General features: G+C 47.6%; 1 pseudogene; it reads left to right on the top strand.

Moving 5' to 3' along the window:
• Positions 1-1,420: 1,420 nt before the first annotated feature.
• Positions 1,421-11,843, top strand: LOC112637007 (annotated as a pseudogene).
• The last annotated feature ends 1,330 nt before the right edge of the window (positions 11,844-13,173 follow it).

The raw sequence follows: 13,173 nt of genomic DNA, 5'->3' as shown, positions 1-13,173 counted from the left end.
ACATTACTCAGCAAGCCCTCAGCTCCACCCACCGCTCATTGCCTTACCCAAAGAAGGGACAGCTCATGGAGTCATCTTTCCTGCCTGCCTCAGTCCTTTCTTTCCACCGTCCATGGAATCTCCCTAGAAGCACCTGCTCCCTCAGCCCTGGCCCTGTCCCCTTGCCCTAGAGAGGCTGCCCTGGGTTCTCCCTCAGACCTCCCACCACCCTCTGATTGGACCAGGGGGAGTCGCCAAGTCTGAACCAGTGACTCACCCTCTGATCTTTGAGGCCCTGCATTTGGTGAAGACAGTGATGCCAGAAGTCTCCTGACCTCCCTCTCTTGAACCAAGGGCTGACACCCGCGGCCTTCTGCACAGCCACTCCGCCCACCCCCACGTGGACCCTCAGCACACAGCTCCAGGAAGCCCCGAGAGAATGCTACCCCATCTTGGAGTCTGGACCTTCTGAGTGTCAGAGCAGTGGTCTGAGAAGACAAAACAGCCCCCACCTGCCCAATCATGGCTCCCACCCCGGGCCCTCGGGATGCTTTGCATTCTACTGTTGTTCATTCTTTTGATGATGCCCAAGGCTTTAGGGGAAGGCCAGCTAATCTGGGTTGGTTATTTACATCCCTCCGAGGAGCCAGCTGGCAGAGATGGGATCAGAGGGCAGACCTGGAGAAGGGCACTGGCTTCTGGGCAGGGCATCAGGACCAAGAGTGACCCTGGATTCTCAGGCTGGGAGAGCTGGAAGCCAACGATATGATCATTGCAGGGAGGAAGGAAACAAGTTCAACTGCCTCCCAGTCCTGCCTTGGGTCACCCCAGGTACTAGGGCCCAGAGGAGGAGGGCTGAGGAGGGGGCAGGGCATAAAGGGGTTAACCTGGGCTGCCCAGCCTCCATGCAGAGAAGAGGCTCCCAAACCCTCTCTGGCTGTAAGTAGCCAGAAACTAATTTGCCCTCCTGGGTGTAAGTAGTGGTAGGAACTAAGGCCAGCCTGGGCTTCTCAACCCACAGCCTCCCCAGGGTATCCCCCTCCTGCTCCCTCACACCCCCACCCTTCTCTGAATCCTTCCCCCAATCCCAGGAAGCCGGCAATGCTGGCATGGGGCACGGGCCACTGACTCATCAGCACGAACGACAGCTTCCTCAGCCACACTCACATCAGCCACATGTGCTTCTCTCTGCGCCTGCTCAGTTCTCCAGCCAAACGGGCCCTGCTCCAGCTGAGAGGAAGATGACCAGGCTGGCCTAGGCAACAGTTGCACCACGGGTCCCAGTTGCTCAGGGCGCTCATCACAGAATTCCACCACAGCGTGTGTGGGTGTTTGCTCCACTGGCACCTCCTAACTGCTCTCGCCACACCACTCTTGCAGTCAGAGTGGGCTTTTTCAAAAACAATTACAACCACATTACTCTCCTGCTCAGAATCCTTCGATGGCTCCCTGCTGCCCTGGCATGAAGGACTTGCCCTGCAAGCTGGTACTGAGATGGTCAGGATGTGACCCTTCCCTCCCACAAACCTGCCCTCTCACTTTTCCCCAGCTCCAACCACCCAGGCTATGGTCATCCCTCGGAATCTGTTGGATATTGGTTCCAAATCCTGCTGCAGATACCAAAACCCACAGATGCTCAGGTTCCTGATATAAAATGGTGACGTATTTGCATATAACTTATAAACATCCTCCCATAAACTTTAAATCATCTCTAGGTTACTTATAATATCTAATACAATATAAATGCTATATAAATAGTTGTTATACTTTATTGTTTAGGGAATAATGACAAAAAACAAGTCCCTACATGTTTAGTACAGACACAATTTATCCAGGGTATATGCAGTTGGTTGAATCCACAGTCGTGGAACCCACAGCCCTGGGGGACCTCCTACCAAACAATTTCCCAATAAGGGCCTGCTCTGACACCCCACCTTTGCCCGTACCATTCCCACAGCTAGGGATACCTTGCCCTTCATTCCTGGTCTGGCTCCTACATCCTTAAAGGATCTGCTGTCTAGGTTTTCCCTGACCTTCCAGCAAAGTAAGATGCTTCCGACCACTCCCTCAAAGGGCAGGGACCACCCTTAGTTGGGCAGGAACCCTGCAGCCCAGCACAGTTACAGGCCACAGAATGCCCACAGACCACCAGCCTACTATTGATGGCCCTACTATGAGTTGGCAGGGACAAGGCTAAGGGACGTCATGAGGCCTTCAAGGTTGAGTGACCGCAGGACCTAAATGTCCTGAGGATTCAACTCCTCCAAACAAACAAACAAACAAAAAAGTCAGGATGTGTCTGACCACTCTCATTATCTGTACCCCTGACCAATGCTACTCTCCCCACCCATCCCTGCCCTGGCTGCGGACACCAAGCTGAGGACACTAAGCTACCTGGAGATTCCAGCCTGGGGTGAAGACCTCTCCTGTACCTACCCCCAAGACCTTCCCCCAAAGCCTCGCCTACTCTTCCCCCTGTTCCTCTTTCAAGGGCAAGAAGGAGGCCCAGGCAGAAGGCACAGAGGGAAATCCCTAGCTCCCCAAGCACTGAGGCTTGTGGCTCCAGGAGGAGCCCTGGGAATTGAGGGTGAGAAAAGCAGCCCAATGACCTCTAGGCCCAATAAGTAGAAAAGACCACCCAAAATGTCTAGTGGGGGTAAGGGAGAAGGTAGGAGGGAATGAGTGGGGCAGTTGCGCTAAGAACGGAGACTATGAAGTCAAACTACCTTGACTCAACTCCTGACACTGGCTCTGCGTGAGACCTTCTTTCTGAGTCCTGGTCTCCTTGTAGGGAAAGTGGGATAACAGTGGTGCCTGTAAAGTGATCAGTACAGAGTCTGGCAGAGAGAAGTGCTCAGCAAATGGCAGCCGCTGCTACCAGGACTGGGGAAAACGGCCCCAGCCTGGGAGACTCTGGGCAGGTCCCTTTCCATCTCCAGGCTGCAGCCATCCAGGCTGTACAACAAGATGGGCCCACCCGCCTCCTGGGGCAGTGGCAGGAATCAGCGGATTCATGGGCAGAAGAGGTTCCCATAGTCACTCTTAGCCTCTGTGCCCAGGCCACCAGGCCCAGAAAGCACGTGCCTGCTCCCAGCTCCTGATCAGCCACAGAGCCACAGGGAGGAGGAGAGACAGGGCCATGTGGCCTGTCCACTGGCTTGTCCTTTTGAAAGCTCTCCCCACTGCCCAACCGCCCAGGCTCTTACCCTTGACTTTTCCTCTCCTGCCTGGCCCTATCCTCGCTCTCCTTTGTATCCCCAGAAGTCGGTCCCTTTCTCTGCTGAGAGTCCTTGCCTGCTTTACTTCCTTCTACTAGTGAGGCTGGTGACTGTGGGGCGACTTGATATCTCATGGTCTTACTTGCAAAGGCTACAGTGTTCCATGACTATTTGGATTTGTCAGAGCCATTGCCTGGGGCTCAGGGAGCAGCTCCTCAGCTATCCTATGCACCTCGTCCACACCCTACTCTGCCTCCCACGAATGGGCCTCACAGCAGAGGGAGTCAGGACGGACTAGGGAGCCGGCGCAAGGTTGAACACTCCGTAGATTTACGTCGGAGGTGCAGCTCATCCCCTTACAGCTGGGTGACCTCTGTAGAGCTGGGGTGTCCCCCCAGGACTGATGTGACTATGCTTTGCCAACAGCAAAGAGGCATGTGAATGGGAGGCACATCTGTCATCCTTTGGGGTGGCTGTTAGGAGACCTGAAGAGGAGAAAGGGGTCTCTGTCTTCTCTGTGCTCAGAACCGGCTGAGATGGGGCTGCCGAGCCTGCCTAAAGGGACAGAACAGAGCCAGGCAGCAGGGGAGGCAGTGCCCAGACAGAGGTCACAGGGCAAGGACAACACTGGAAGTGCTTGTCCCCAACAGCAGAGTTGAGGAGATGCAATCTTTTCATTACATGCTCAGGCTTCCTGGGCTGCTGGCCAGGGTACACCCAGCCCTCAGCTTCCTCTACAGGCCCAGCAGGGACACTGCCTTCCTCTGGGAAAAGAGGAGTTCTGGGACCCCAAAACAGATGCAAAGAGGCAGCACAACCAGCTGGCTGAACTTGGAGCTCTCATCTCTGGGGTTGGGGGTGAGGGCAGAGCAATGAGGCCCAGACCAGTTCAGTATTCCCCCACAACACACCCACTCGGGTTCTGCCAAGACCTGGGTGGGGCTGAGGAAGGGAGGAGCATCAGTCCTGCCCCCCGGAACATCCAAACCCCCTGGTCCAGGTTCTCCGAAGGCAGGACTCAGTGAGCTCATGGGCCTGCCATGCCCAGCCCTGTGTAAGACAACAGGGAGGGGTGAGCTCTGTGGGTGAACTAGAGAGTGGAACTTATCCTCTCCCCAGAAGACATTCAGAATTTTTTTTTCTAGTGTGGTATTTTTGCTGGACCAAAAAAGTATGTCTGCCTGTCCAGGTGAGAGCTGCCAGTCTGCAATCTCTTCACCCAGTTTCCTTTTACCTCTGAAAGATTCCAGCGTCCACACCCCCAGCCCCATCTGAGTCCAGGTGAGCAGGGGCCCCTCTCTGATGGGTCCCATAGGGCAGGGCTCTGCCCTTCCAAGAAGGGCCTTTCCATTCGATGTTCCTTTAAGGCTCACAACTCTGAGACGAGTGTTTTAACCCCTATTTTGCTAGTGAGGGAAGAGAGGCAAGCACAGTGACAAAACGACAGGAGTTGCAGAAAGTGAGCATGGGATCTGGCTGCTTGTGGCTTGCTGTCTCACAGAGGACACGCAGCAAACCAACTTGGATTTGCAGAGCAGTTATGCGTTTTAGAGAGGGATTTCATGTATCAAAGTGCATCCAATCCCTTGGTATACAGAGGGGAGGTCTGGGACACAGAGACAGTGATACCTCACGTCAAACCTGGGAGAACGAGGACTAGAAGCCAGGTCTCTTCACTCCAACTTCTAGGCTCTGTTCATCTAAGACGTCAGGCCATCCCTGAGCAGGCACAGACAGCATGGGCACCTGTTCATTTCACCCCAGGACCCTGGGGGAGACCACTCATCCTCCTTCTGTCCCTCTCCGACAGGTCCTTCCCACAAGGAGAGGAAAGGAGGCTGCTCCCCTTCTAGTCTCAGCATCGAGGACCATCCTCGGTTCTTGTAGGCTATTTATCCACACACTGCCCAGTAAATGTGAGCAGAATGGAACCAGCTTTGCCCCACACCCAGGCCTGAGGACTTTGCATTGGTTCCTCCAGGACACCCATCTGAGGTCTGTGCCCAAAATCTGAAGGATAATTCCCCACCCTGCTCATAGTCACAGGCTTTGCAATGACCCAACAGGAAGAGAATACGGAAGGTGCTAACGTAGAGCGCATGCAGCTGGGAGACCTCTCCAGGCAATCGCAGCCCTGACCTCAAAAGAGCTCAAGGGCCCGCCTGGGGCAGGCCCAAATCAGCTGCCCAGGACAGCTTGCTTCGCACAGAGAAGCTTCCCCATCCTTCCTCCAGCCAGCCAATACAATGCAGGAGGTAAGAGCTCTGATCCCAGAGCCCTTCAGGCTGAGTTCAAACCCCAGCTCAGCCACTTGGTAGCTATGTGCCCTTGGACATGCTCTTAACCTCCCCGTGCCTTTGTTTTCTCATCTGTACAACGAGGACAATACTAATAGCTACCCCATAGGATAGTCATGAGCAGTGTATGGGTTAATAAATGTTCCGTGCTTGGAGCGGTGCCTGACACATTATAAGGGCTACATAAGTAATTGGTTGATTATCATTGTTGTTATTGTTTTCTTAACCAAGAGAGACTATGGATATCAATCAAAGCAGACAAAAACCTAACATGCTGGGGGAGGTTCTGTGGAGGAGGGTGCCAAGGCCTGTTGGGTAAAGGACTGTCACCCTCCACAGGCAGGTGGCTCACCAAAGGGATTACATCAGGCGGAAATTGCCATTAATAGCAGTTCCCTCTTGGGCCAGACACAAGCCTACAGAGCACGAGGAAGTGAGAAATTTTACTATTGCAGGAGTGAGAAATATTACTACTGGGCAGAATTCCATTTTTAGAACCTGGGAAGTTATTTTGAGGGTTAGTGTTTTCATTTTTTTTAATAGCCTCTGCGCTCTAACAATACTCAGGGCAAGAACTGCTCTGAGGAGAAACCAGGGCACAGTGGGGAGCCCTGCCAGTCTCTGTGGTTGCTGGGCAACCCCTCACCGCCAGCAGGGCTAGTGGAGAGCAAGGGTAGGCTCCACACTCCCACACCCCTCCTCACAAGTGCCAGAACTCATTAGATAAGCCCCTCTCAAGGGTGTCTAGAAGAAGCAGCCTCATTTTCTTTTCAGCCCGGGCAGCTTGGAGTGAGGAAGGTAGGCCCGCAGGAAAAAGCACACCGAACAGCTGCAGGCCAGCCTCACTTTCGACAGCTATGTCAGGTTCCTACGGCTGCTGTCACAGATCCTCATGAATTTGGTGGCTTAAAACAACAGAAACGGATTCCCTCATAGTTCTGGAAGGCAGAGAAGTTCAAAATCGGTATAACTGGCCCAAAATCCAGTTTCAGTCAGGCTGCACACCCCTCTGGAGGCATCATGGGAGAATCTGTGCCTGGCCTCTTCCAGCTTCTGGTGGCTGCCAGCATTCCCTGGCTTGTGGCCACATCACTCTAGTCTCTGCCTCTGTGGTCACATGGCCTTCTCCTCTTCTGTTGTGACAAATCTCCCTCTGCCTCTCTCTTAAGGGTATCTGCGATTGCATTTAGGCCCTGCTAGGATAGTCCAAAACTATCTGCCCATCTCAAGATCCTTAATCACATCTGCTATGACCTTTTTTCCATATAAAGTAACATTCACTGATACCAAGGGATTAGGATCCAAAGTCTTTGGGGATTATGATTCAGCCTACTACCCACGCTGACATCTTCCTCTAACAAAGCTGACCAGCAGCTCACTGCTCCACCCCCTGGCATCCTGGTCCTGTCACTCTTCACCACCTGGCACCGTAAACCAGGCTCAGGATGATTGGGCACATGGACCTGCCCCTGAGGCCCTACCCACCCTGGAGTTGTCTCTCACAGACCCACAAACAAGCCAAGCAAGGCTGGAGTTTCCTGGAGCAGCAGGGATGTTTAACTATACACTCAGGTTGTGGCAGCTCCCTCGAGGCCTCCAGTTACTGTCACAGAGGGAAATAGGGAGCTATAGACCAGAGGCCAGCACTGTAAAAATTTTATTTTAAAAAATCCTTTTATTATACTATACAAATTCAGTAAAGGAGTGGAAAAAAATAGAAAATGCAAAGCCTTTGGAATTCTAGCACCCAGAGATCATTTTAAAATTTGTTGTGCAAGCAACCTTCCTTCTAGACCTTTTTTTATTCAGATAGAACCATAGACTTACAGTTTTAAAAAACAGAAGTGGCATTATATACTATACATTCTGCTTTTCAACCAGGTTTTTTCAATAAATGATTTATTCTAGGTGCCTTTCATGGCAGTGCATAGAGCATTTCTTCTTACATCTTTTTAAAGGCTGCAGAGGATCCCCCCACCCCCTGCCCCACCATGTGGATGAGCCACGATTAAGTTACCCTGCTGATGAGCATTTGAATTGTTCCTAGTTTTGTAGCTGAAACTAATGTAGTGAGGTAATTCAGGGAGAGACTAATATCTGACTAGTTCACATCATTATAGGAGGCTCACAAAGACAAGGAGGCATTTTTCTCTCACCTCCATATGCCACCTCAACACTACCTCAAAGCAATGAAGCCTAGGATGAAGGAAGTCAGGACTTCTTCCCTCACTCCCAAGAAGAACTAACAAAATGTTGTTCTCTGAGGCAGAGCCTTACTGAGACAAAGAACCAGATGGTCTGCAAGGAGGAGGGACTCTGTCTTTGTGGAGAGGCTTCCACTGCAAGCACACAAACATCTCTTCTCAAACTGGCTCAGATAGAGAGAATGTATGGCCTCCAACATTAGAAAAGCCCAGAGGCTCGGTGAGATTCTGGTGTGATTTGATCTAGAGTTTCACAACATCATCAGGCTTTAGTTCATTTCTCTGTAATTGACTTGGCTCAGGCTTGCTCCATAGATTAGCTTCATCCTCAAGCTCATTTTTATCCTTGCAGAAAAAGAACTAGAGCAGTTCAGATCACATATCTATCTATGACATCTATAGGAAAAGAAGATCTCTGTCCTCATACATCCAACAGAACTGCATTATGATGGGAATACCTTGGGCCATGTGCCCGCCACCGAACCAACAGCTGTGGTGGGAGGATGAAATATTCGACAGAGTTAGTCTAGGTCACATGCTCCCCTCCAGAGTTGAGGTACAGATGGCTTTCCCAAAGTCAGAGGGATTTATTTTCCAACAAAAAGTGAGCTGTTAGAAGAGGGGAAGTGGGGATTTATGAGAGTTTTTGTTTTGTTTTGTGTTGTTTTGATGAAGTTTTGCTCTTGTTGCCCAGGCTGGAGTGCAATGGTGGAATCTCAGCTCATCGCAACCTCCACCTTCCGGGTTGAAGCAATTCTCCTACCTCAGCCTCCCAGGTAGCTGGGATTACAGGCATGCACCACCACGCCTGGCTAAGTTTGTATTTTTAGTAGAGGCAGGATTTCTCCATGTTGGTCAGGCTAGTCGCAAACTCCCGACCTCAGGTGATCCGCCCACCTCAGCCTCCCAAAGTGCTGGGATTACAGGCATGAGCCACTGTGCCCGGCCTATGAGAGCTTTTAAGGGTGTAAGGGCTTAGAGAGAAATAAGTGAGTTTACTGGACTGTATAAACTCCACACCCCAAGTGCCTATAGAATCCCAAGGGGATTAAGACAAAGCACTACCCTATGGAGGAACAAATTCACACTGACTCCCCCAAAATGCACCATAAACACCCTGATGTGTGGTGTTTATCCTTATTCTATAATAAATTCCTAGCGATGGAATTGCTGAGTCAAAGGGCTTGAGTATTTCAAACTTTAATCGATATTACAAAATTGCCCTCCAAAAACGTTTCTACCAATTTTTCCTTCCAACTATACAGGCTATGAGAATGCCCATTAACCCACACCTTGTCAATACTAAATATTATTCATCTTTTAGCTGAGCACAGTGGCTCACACCTGTAATCCCAACAGTTTTGGGGAGGCTGAGGCAGGAAGATCACTTGAGGTCAGGAGTTCTTGACTAGCCCGGCTAATATGGTGAAACCCTGTCTCTACAAAAAATACAGAAAATTATCTGGGTATGGTGGTGCATGTCTGTAATCTCAGCTACTTGGGAGGCTGAGGCAAGAGAATCACTTGAACCTGGGAGGCGGAGGTTGCAGTGAGCCAAGATTGTGCCACTGCACTCCAGCCTGGGTGACAGAAGGAGACTGTCTCAAAAAGAAGAAGAAGAAGGAGAAGAAGAAGAAGAGGAGGAGGAAGAGCAAGAAGAAGAAGAAAAAATATATATATGTATGTATATATATATATTTCATCTTTTTAATGTTTGCCATCCTGATAGATTTAATTTGATTTTTTTAAACTATGGGGGAAGGTGAACATCTTTTCATACATGTAGTAGCTAATTATAATACTTTTTCTATGGATTACTTGCTCCTGGCCTTTTTTGCATTTTTCTGATGGGTTGTTTATCTTTTTCTTGTTGATGTGGAAAAGCTCTTTGTAGATTAGAGATACAAACCCTTTGTTTTATCTGTTGCAAGTATTTTCCCCAGCTTGTCCTTTGTGCTTTGACTTTGTATACAGAGCTTTTGTTGTCCAGAACATTACAAATTTTATGTAATTAAATGTATTAGGCTTTTCTGAGTTTCTTCTTAGAAAGGTCTTCCCCACTCTAAAATAAAAAAAAATAGTCACTCCTGTTTTCTTTCATGTCTTCTGTGGTTTCTTTTTATATTGAAATATTTTTTCTATCTGGAATTTGTTTTATATTATAGATGTGAGGCAGGATGACTTAGCTGTTTTTTGTTTTTTGTTTTTTTTAAAAGAGACAGCCGCTTAGGATGTAGGGACTTTTCTTTTCTTTTTTTTTTTTGTGAGACAAAGTCTCGCTCTTTCACCCAGGCTGGAGTCCACCGCAACCTCCGCCCCCCAGGTTCAAGTGATTCTCCTGCGTCTGGGTCATTTTTATATTTTTAGTAGAGACGGGGTTTCACCATGTTGGCCAGGCTGGTCTGGAACTCCTGACCTCAGGTGATCCACCACCTCGGCCTCCCAAAGTGTTAGGATTACAGGCATGAGCCACGGCCCCCAGCCGGATGTAGGGACTTTTAAGATTCCAGAGTCTCTGCAAGTTCCCTGTGGTTCTGATATTTGTCAACATCTTGTTTCCAGGGAGCAATGAGAAGGAACTAGAAGGAAGGCTGGTGCTTCTCTTCAAGTCCGGGGACAGCCAGGAAAGGAGGACCCCGTGAGAGTGGGACATACTCCTCAGACGATGTTAGGAGGATGGATGCAGGGCCTGGAAGAGGGGAAACAGGCTGAGCCCCTGCAGCAAAGAAGAAGGAAGGCAGGAAGAGTCGCTCTTCTCTTAGGAAGAATCCAGGGAGCAAGAGAGAAAGACCCTAGTAGCGGCCACCGCACCCCATGGACCCGATACCAGGGAGCATTCTGTTCTTTACTCTCTGCATTCCAATCTTCCAGCCTAACTGGGTGGGCTCATTAGCGTGTGTTCCGCAAATTTTTTTTTCTTTTTTTTTTTTGAGACGGAGTTTCACTTTTGTTGCCCAGGCTTGAGTGCAATGGCATGATTTCGGCTCACTGCAACCTCCACCTCCCAGGTTCAAGCAATTCTCCTGCCTCAGCCTCCCAAGTAGCTGGGATTACAGGTGTGAGCCCCCATGCCCAGCTAATTTTTGTATTTTTAGTAGAGATGAGTTTTGCCACATTGGCCAGGCTGGTATTGAATCCCTGACCTCAGGTGATCCACCTGCCTCGGCCTCCCAAAGTGCTGGCATTACAGGAATCAGCCACCACACCTGGCCATTCCACAAATATTTTTTGTGCCCCTACTCTGAGCCCAAGAAAGCATCACTGCATCCTGCTCTAGTCATAATGGAAGTTGGGACTAATGGCCCTGAGACAAGAAGAAGAATGCTGTGGGGAATCTGCCATGCTGCAAGAGGCAGGAATTCATCTTTTTTTTTTTTTTTTTTTGAGACAGAGTCTTGCTCTGTTGCCCAGGCTGGAGTGCAGTGGTGCAATCTCGGCTCACTGCAACCTCTGCCTCCCGGGTTCAAGCAATTCTCCTGCCTCAGCCTCCTGAGTAGCCGGGACTACAGGCACCCACCACCACACACAGCTAATTTTTGTATTTTTAGTAGAGACAGGGTTTCACCATATTGGCCAGGCTGGTCTTGAACTCCTGACCTTGTGATCCACCCGCCTCAGCCTCCCAAAGTGCTGGGATTACAAGCGTGAGCCACCGTGCCTGGCAGGAATTCATCATTTTAGAAAGACTTCCTTCAAACATGTCATTTAAAATTTCGTTCTTCAGATCTGAAAAAGTAATCACCCGACTCTGTTAGATAAAAGAAAATGGGTGGGTTCATTGGTGCTGTCATGGTGGTGTGCTGAAGAAGAACCCGGGATTTGTGAGACTGGATGTATGCAAGAGTCCACTGGAGAGGCTGAGAATACTGCATGCAAAGATTCTTGATGTTATTAAGCAAAACCCTAAAAATGCAACATACAGAAAGTATACAGAACAGATTACAAATGAGAAGCTGGTTAAAATGGTTAAATGGTTAAAGCAGAACCAGATGTTAAAAAATAAGAAGACTGACTTCAAGGTTGCCAAAGAGGTGATTCTTCAGGCTCAAAATGAATGAAGTCTGGCGAAAAAAATAATGCAGTGGAAACCATGGGACTTCTTAGCAGAAGAGCCTCCTGCCAATCAGCGGAAATGGCCAATATAATCATTAAATGACTTTGGTGGGTTGATGGGAAACTGGTGTAATTAAGTGTTCTGGTATATTAAAAGTACATCCACATTATTGATATTTTACAATCAAGAAAACCAATACAGAAAATATTTAGATGTTAAAATTGGTGGTAACAGCAACACAATCTTGTGAATCAATTTTTGATTTGTAAATTATTCCCACAAATTATTTCAAAGATGATATTTCTTCGAACATAAAACTTGTGGGAAGATTTGAAAATTAATTAGAAAAATTCCTACAGATCGTCAATGCAGAGGCCAAAATCAACAAAGTGGTTTCTTTAGTAGTATCTTCAATATATCATTTAATTTTTTTATTATCCTGACAAAGAAAGGGCTCTTAATTATTATTGTCTAAACAAATTTATAAGTCACTGTTTGAAGTAAATTAGTAAGAGTGGATATTTTCAAATGTGATAAAATAGCACAAGTGGCTGATGATAAAATTGGAAGTTATAGTTAACCTGGTTGGCTGTGATCTTATGTATAAAAGAAAAATTTAAATATATTATGAGATACCGATTACAAAAATCCATAGTAAATGTCATTTTATTTTAATCTTTATTTGAATTATTATTCCATTTACTCTATTTTCATATAATCTTAATTTTATGATACTTTGTTGTTACTCTATTATTTTTGGAAACCATCAAATTAGAATTTATTATACAGTTGAAGAAATTCATTTAGTACTTGCAAGAAAGATTTCTTGCACAGAGGTAGTTGTGCAAGAAATTTTCCTCTGTTTGCCTTTAAGGAACTTGGTTTTCTGGCCCTTGGCCTTTAATTTTCTTGATCAACCCAACTACATCAGAATAGGGGTAGAATTCTCATAAAAGAAGAGATATTAAGAGTTCTCGAAGTTTATCTGGCATATGGATAAGCTTATATTCAAAATATCTTAGTCATGCGGCTATAAATTCAAAGTAGAATCACTAAGTAGTTTTCATTAAGTTCCTGATATGAGCGTAGGTGGGTATGAAAACAAGACAAATGCTGTTCAAGGAAAAAAGTTGGCAAACTTAAGGTTAAACAAAAGTAAAATTACTTTTCACGTGTTCTCACCTTTTCTTCCAACCTCCCTATCATTTCTAAATTCCTGTTAAATTGAACTTGGTATCTTTTTCCGTCATAGATAGGACTTTTGTGGGTTGTGTGCACGTGTGCATGCACATATTTGCATATATTTGTATATTTTGCTATCTTGTGGCGAAATGAAATCTTTCAGAATGAGAAAAAAATGTATTTCTTCTTTTTTTCCAGCATATTTCTTCCCTTATAGACCTGTAACATAAATGCTAGCT

This window comes from Theropithecus gelada, chromosome 1 (assembly GCF_003255815.1).
Source record: "Theropithecus gelada isolate Dixy chromosome 1, Tgel_1.0, whole genome shotgun sequence".
In the NCBI taxonomy this organism is placed as follows: domain Eukaryota; kingdom Metazoa; phylum Chordata; class Mammalia; order Primates; family Cercopithecidae; genus Theropithecus; species Theropithecus gelada.
This window is presented reverse-complemented; position numbering and strand designations above follow the sequence as displayed.